The sequence below is a fragment of the Pelobates fuscus genome, chromosome 11, assembly GCF_036172605.1.
Source record: "Pelobates fuscus isolate aPelFus1 chromosome 11, aPelFus1.pri, whole genome shotgun sequence".
In the NCBI taxonomy this organism is placed as follows: Eukaryota; Metazoa; Chordata; class Amphibia; order Anura; family Pelobatidae; genus Pelobates; species Pelobates fuscus.
In genome coordinates, this window is record NC_086327.1 from 38192196 (window position 1) to 38198559 (window position 6364).

The window sequence follows — 6364 nt, forward strand, 5'->3', positions numbered from 1 at the left end:
CTTGCCAGTTTGTTCAGCTGCCTCTCTCAATATGGGATAGACTTCCTAGCGGTGCTACAGAGAGAGTTCAAGGAACAGCGAGGTTACTGTGTAATGAACTTTGGATCTCAGCCGCTATTCCCTCCCTGGGCTTACTTTTAACTACTTACAAATGGACGTGCCAATTTCTAATCACTAAATTGACCCAAGTCGTGTTGAGGTTAATTATTTTATTCATTGTGGGACACATTTTTGCACCTGCAGATAGTGTAAAGGCATTATCTCAGAAACGTTTTTAAATAGGTACTTAATTTGTAAGTGAAGCGGACGTAGATGCAGTCATATTTCACTCTGATTTCTCAAGAAATCAAATACAAACATAATGCAATTGACAAAATGAGGTATTGAGGCATGAGGTATTAAGGTGTTAACATTAAATGGTCTGCTCACTGAAATATTTATTTAATCACGTTAACCTTTTCAGTGTAAGGGGTGTTTGTAATATTTATAGCTAAAACGTTTCACAGTAGGAATTTGACAATGTCATTGAAGAAACGGATTTACTTACAAGAATGAAATTAAAGAAAACTGTCAGATTACTTGGTGATCCCTCCCTCAGCCAGTGGCAGAACTACCGCGGTTGCAGGGGTCGCAGCTGCGACCGGGCCCGCCACTCCAGAGCGCTCGGCCATCCTGCGGACCGCTGTGACCACGGTGCCTGCCACTATGTGTTACAGTAAAACCGCTGGGGCCACAGGTTCTGGGTCCCATCGGGTGGCCCATGCTGTTATGGCCACCTGATGGAAATGTATCTCCAGGGAGCCTGGTTAGCGTTGCGGCCCTTTAACAGCGCCATCGCACACCCGGAGATGACATCAGAGCTGGGAGGAAGTAACTGCCCCAGTCCCTCCTCCCAGCTAACACCAGGAGCCGCGCGTGAGGAAGGAGGAAGGAGTCAGAGTGGGAACTCTGACTCCCATCAGGCTGAGCCAATACTTTACCCTAGGGAAGTCACCCTCCTGCATCTAAAAATTAGGAAACACGAGGGTGACGAAAACATTTTATGTATGTGTGTGTTTGTATGTGTGTATTTGTATGTGTGTGTGTTTGTGTGTCTGTATGTGTCTGTATGAATGTGTGTCTGTATGAATGTGTGTATGTGTGTGTGTGTCTGTGTCTGTTTGTATGTCTGTGTATGTGTGTGTGTGTATATGTGTGTATATATATATATATATATGTATGTGTAATGACATGAAGGGGTGCTGCCCTGGAACAACATTGTCCCTTTAAATGTGGGAACCAATACAGCAAATAATTAAATGCCAAGACACAAATGAATAGATTAAATAAAGAAATATATATATATATTACAGAGAACCAAAAGGACAAAACAATATATATACACAATGCTACAAAATATATACAATAATCAGGATAAGCACAAATAATGCAGGCAATGTATACTGAAACAGTCCTTTGGTATAAGGGCAGGATTGTGCAGTTACCACGAGTAGTAGGTAGGGCACGAATCCAGAGTCACTAGACTAATATACTGACACCAGGAATCAAGGTCAGAAGCAGTATAAATGAACAAGGCTGCAGGGTCAGGATCACTGGTGATAAGGTAGAGAACACGGAACCAGAACACAGGATTGGAGGGCACAGGAACGAAGGACCAGGAGGACACAGGAACGCAGGATCAGGGGGACATAGGACGAAGACCAGGAAGTGCAGGACACAGGACAAAGGAACAGTATGCAGGATCAAGGAGCAAGGAACCAGAATCACAGGGAACCAGGGAAACAGGAGACAAGAGACAATGATCTGACAAGGAGTGAGGGGAGAAACCAAACTATATAGGTGCTAAACAAGGGCCAGGTGAAGTGCTTAACGAAAAGAAATGAGAAACAGTGCCAAACAGAAACAGGGTGAGTGTGAGTACTGCACAAGGGCATATTAACTAAGGAGTGTCGTGACAGTATGTGTGTGTTTATTTGTGTGTGTGTGTGTTTCTGTATGTGTCTCTGTATATGTGTGTGTGTCTATGTGTGTGTCTGCATGTGTGTCGGGGGGGCAATGTATGGGAGGGTAGACATATAGGGAGTAGCAGGGTGGGTATACATATGGGGGGGGCCCGGGTCAATTTTCGCACCAGGGCCCCGTGGTTTCTAGTTACGCCTCTGCCCTCAGCACTGCCATTTAAAAGAGTTATCTACGATTGGGTAATTGCGTACATCCAACCAAGAATCAATTAAATGTACACTCAACCGAGAATCAACTACACGGAAATTGTGTTGTCCTTGAAGTGCTTGTCAGTCGTGTTTGTTATGTAAATTGATTAGTTGAATAAAGCGTTATTTGCACTCAAGACAGGAATAGCTATGCTCCTAAATGTGGCATGTGTCTTCCAACTGACTCTAATTCTAATAGGATGAGTAGTTTGAAAACGTTAACAAATGAATTGCCCAACAATAAAATAACAGACACATGGAGGTAGAGAATTGGATACAAGTAAACAAACTAGCATTGAAAAATAAATAATAATTATTGGAGTTGGCAGAAATATAGAACAGGGAACAATACAGAGAAACTAGATATGACTTAGATTATAATGTATATGGAAATAAGCAGCTAAGTAGCCAAGAAAAATTCAAATGATTATTAAAGGGGAACTGCTACTTTTCTGGTTTGAATAAAATATTGAAAATCACCTATAACGTATGGTAAACCTTTTTCATGAAATGATCCGTTTTCTACTAAATTTTTATTAAAGATTTTTTACAAATGACATCATAATTCAGCTCTGACAAAACAGAACCTTCCCTAAGCCTAAAGTCCTTTAAGAGATCGCTCTCTACATGCCTCAAAACAGAATGCACCTGTCATGGTTGATTATATATTTCCTACCTGTTCAATGTTACATTTTGTATTTATTGTGTATTAATATTGTTTTTGTATTTTATTGTACCCTAATTGTAACAATACAATGATTTGTGGACCCAGGACATACTTGAAAACGAGAGAAATCTCAATGTATCTTTCCTGGTAAAATATTTTATAAATAAATAATGTAAATAAAGATACATAGAAACATTATTTTTTTTCTCGTCCGTGTATGCTCTCTCTACACTGACTACCAGGTGCAAAGGAGCTTATAATATTGATTGACAGAGAGCTAAGATGGAGTCACCCAGTCATGTGATAAAGACTTTACTTTTAATTTTATTTTTCGCATCTCACAAATACATATTTGTTAAATGTTGGGATAAATAATCATAATATAAAAAAAAAAACCTGGGAAGCGACAGTTCCCCTTTAATTGTGACATGCACATGGGTTACATAGTTGATGAGTTTAGATATCTTAGTTTGGAGATGCTGCGATTTAAATGCTAAGAAAACAAAACCAGGAATTTTAAGTATCTGAGTTAACGGTAAGCAAATGTACAAGCTCCCTTAATTCACAGTGCCTTCTGCCTGTCTGCATCTCCTCTGAGCCTTCATCATAAGACAGACATATTGCTATATAGTAGTTATAATGGAAGCAGGCATGTATTTATTTATGAATAGTGTCATTGAGGGTTTATTTAAACTCAGTTTGCAAAAGCTGCAGATCTTCTGCATGAAACATTTGCAAGTCTTCCCCTTTTGCCCCATCATATGACCAATCAAAGGCTTCTGATTCTGGGATAATCATGCACTGCAGAGTGCACGTGTTCAGTGTAAAGAGTCTCTAATAGTCAGGGGAGCAGAAGAGGATTTTATTAAAGACACGGAGGCTCATATTATGCATAACTCTTTCTTTATTTCCTCAGCAGCAAAGATAGAGGAATATAAATATTATCAAAAAATGAAAGAAAACACTGTACAGGCATAACAGGTAGCCAATCACATAATAGAGGAAGTAGCTATATAAGTCCTGTGTCTCCCACAATCCCCCTCTTTCTTTGCTGCTTCCTCAGACAGCTAAGTATCTTACTTGAGCTCTCCTACTTATTACATTTTGTGTTGTGATATTTACATGTGTTTTACAGTTATTGCTTATCGCTATTGTTATTATGGTACTATCTGTAATTGGTGTTTGTTATTAACCACATCGTTGGTGTATTTGGGTGTTCCCCCCTGGGACTTTGCCCGCCATCGCGGGCTGTGTTTTTCCCCTCCATCCCGTCCCTGTTCTCTCTGATCGCTTTTCAGCGTAGTTACTCTGCCGCTACGGTCCTCTTTCTGCGACCGCGGCTGAGTTGTGCTCGTTCCCCTCTCGCGGGCTGCCCGCGCGGGTAGGTGCACGCGCCCCTTCCCCCGCCTGGAGCCGGTCCGCGAGCGCACTTTGACACGTGCGGCGGCCATTTTGGGCGGTCACTCGTATCGCCCTGTCCTGCCGTGCGGTCGGTCCCTGTTTCTGCCGGGTTCCCCTGCTACACCAACGATCGGGTTATAATCCGTTTGCTGTTCTGCTGGGTTAATCAACCCATATTCTGGCAATTTTTCTTTAGGTTTGCCTTGGTGCAGTTTTACCCTAAGTGACTACCGCCATTATGCAGGATAATAAGGATGGGCCTACTGACCCCTCTGGGGATTTCCCAGTAGATAACCCTGAGGGTGCTATGGCCTCTCAGGAGTTCCAGGCCTTATTAGAGGCCACTATGGCGTCCTCCCTTCAGAAGGCTATTGCCTCCGCTATGGGAGCTGTTTCATCCTCCTTCACCCAGTCACTTCACTCTGTGTTTTTGCCTTCCATGGCTACCCCTACCCCCCTGGGTGTGGGGTCCCCTTCCCCTGCCCAAACTGTGCCGGGTGCCCGTAAGGCTAAGGCAAAATCTGAACATATCGGCTCCCACTCCTCGATGCAGGCCTTGCCTGCCATGACTGACACGCCTCTGGCGGTCGCAGATAGCGCGCATCCCACGCGCACAAGAGCCCCTGGCCGGGCTAAAAAGGCTAGGTTGTGGAAACGGGCTAGAGCCCTGGATAATGGGTCGGATACCGACCGGAGTGTGGAAGATGATTCCGATATTATGGAGTATGTCTCCTATGTTGAGGGCGAGTCAGGCGAGGATCAACCCCCTACGGGTGTAACCCCTTCTGGGTCCTCTGCCAACACACGAGGAAAAGTGCCAGACCCCACTGGGGATGATAATAAAGGGCTTTTAGACCCACAGGGTAACCCCCTGTTCGATCCGGATGACCTACGTCACCCGAGGTCTGCTGAATGGGTCCCTCCGGACCATATCACCCAATATGTGGCTAAACGGATACGCACACCTCTGTCCAAGGAAGGCCGCAATAAATTGCGTGCCGAATGCCCACGACCTTCCCTCCCTGGCGCTGCCTGTAAAACCCCAGACGTTGATCCTCAAATTGCCCAATTTTTGAATAAGTCTGGGTGGAAGCCTAAAAAGGGTCTTGATCACTCCCTGAAAGGGTGCCAAGACAAGATTCTAGATACGCTGGGCCCCCTGTCAAAGCTGTACGAGCTTCTTGATGCCGCTCGTAATGGTGACTCAGTTCTGGATGTAGATGTGGCCATCGGGTGGGTCCAGCGGGCTATCTGCCTTATAGGGAATGCTAACACGGCCATGTCCTCCGAGAGACGCAAGGCTATTCTCTTAAAAATAGACCCTAAACTGGCCGCTATGACCGTAGCTGAACCTGACTCAGCCGATGAGGGGGTGTTGTTCGGCACATCCTTTGTGAAGGACATGGGATCCTATGTTAAAACCTTTACGGCAATCGACAAGGCGCAGGCAAATATGAAGCGCGTATTCGCGCCCAAGGTTTTCGGTGGGGCCGGGCGTAGCAGGAACCGTCCACCCGGCCGTGGTTTCCGAGGCTCATTCCGTGCCACCAGAGGTTCCTTTTTCCCCTCTCGAGGGTTCCAAGATCCGAAAATGCCTCCCTTCTTCCCGGCAAGAGGGAGATCGTGGGGCTCCAGATACCCCCGTGGTGGGTCTTCGGGCAGACGCCCTTATGGTGAGTACCCCTTCTTCCCCTCTCGATCAGGTTCGGGTGGCGGGGAGGCTGGCTTTATTCTACCTAAGGTGGGCAGATATAAGCTCAGATGCTTGGGTTCTGCAATGCGTAAAGGGTTATCAACTAGATTTCGTCTCCCTGCCTGTTCAAATGTATGCCCCCAGGGAATTGTCTCTCCCACAGGAGCAGGACGCGATGATCTCCGCGGAAGTCGAGGAGATGTTCTCGAAAGGCGCCATCGAGGAATTGCCGTTCGCCACTCCAGGCTTTACGAGCAATCTCTTCCTAGTGCCCAAGAAAGGGGGCGGTGTCCGCCCAGTGATAAATCTTCGCCCTCTCAACGCCTTCCTACGCTACCAACATTTTCAGATGGAAGGCATTCATTGTCTCAGAGACCTTCTGAGACAGTCGGA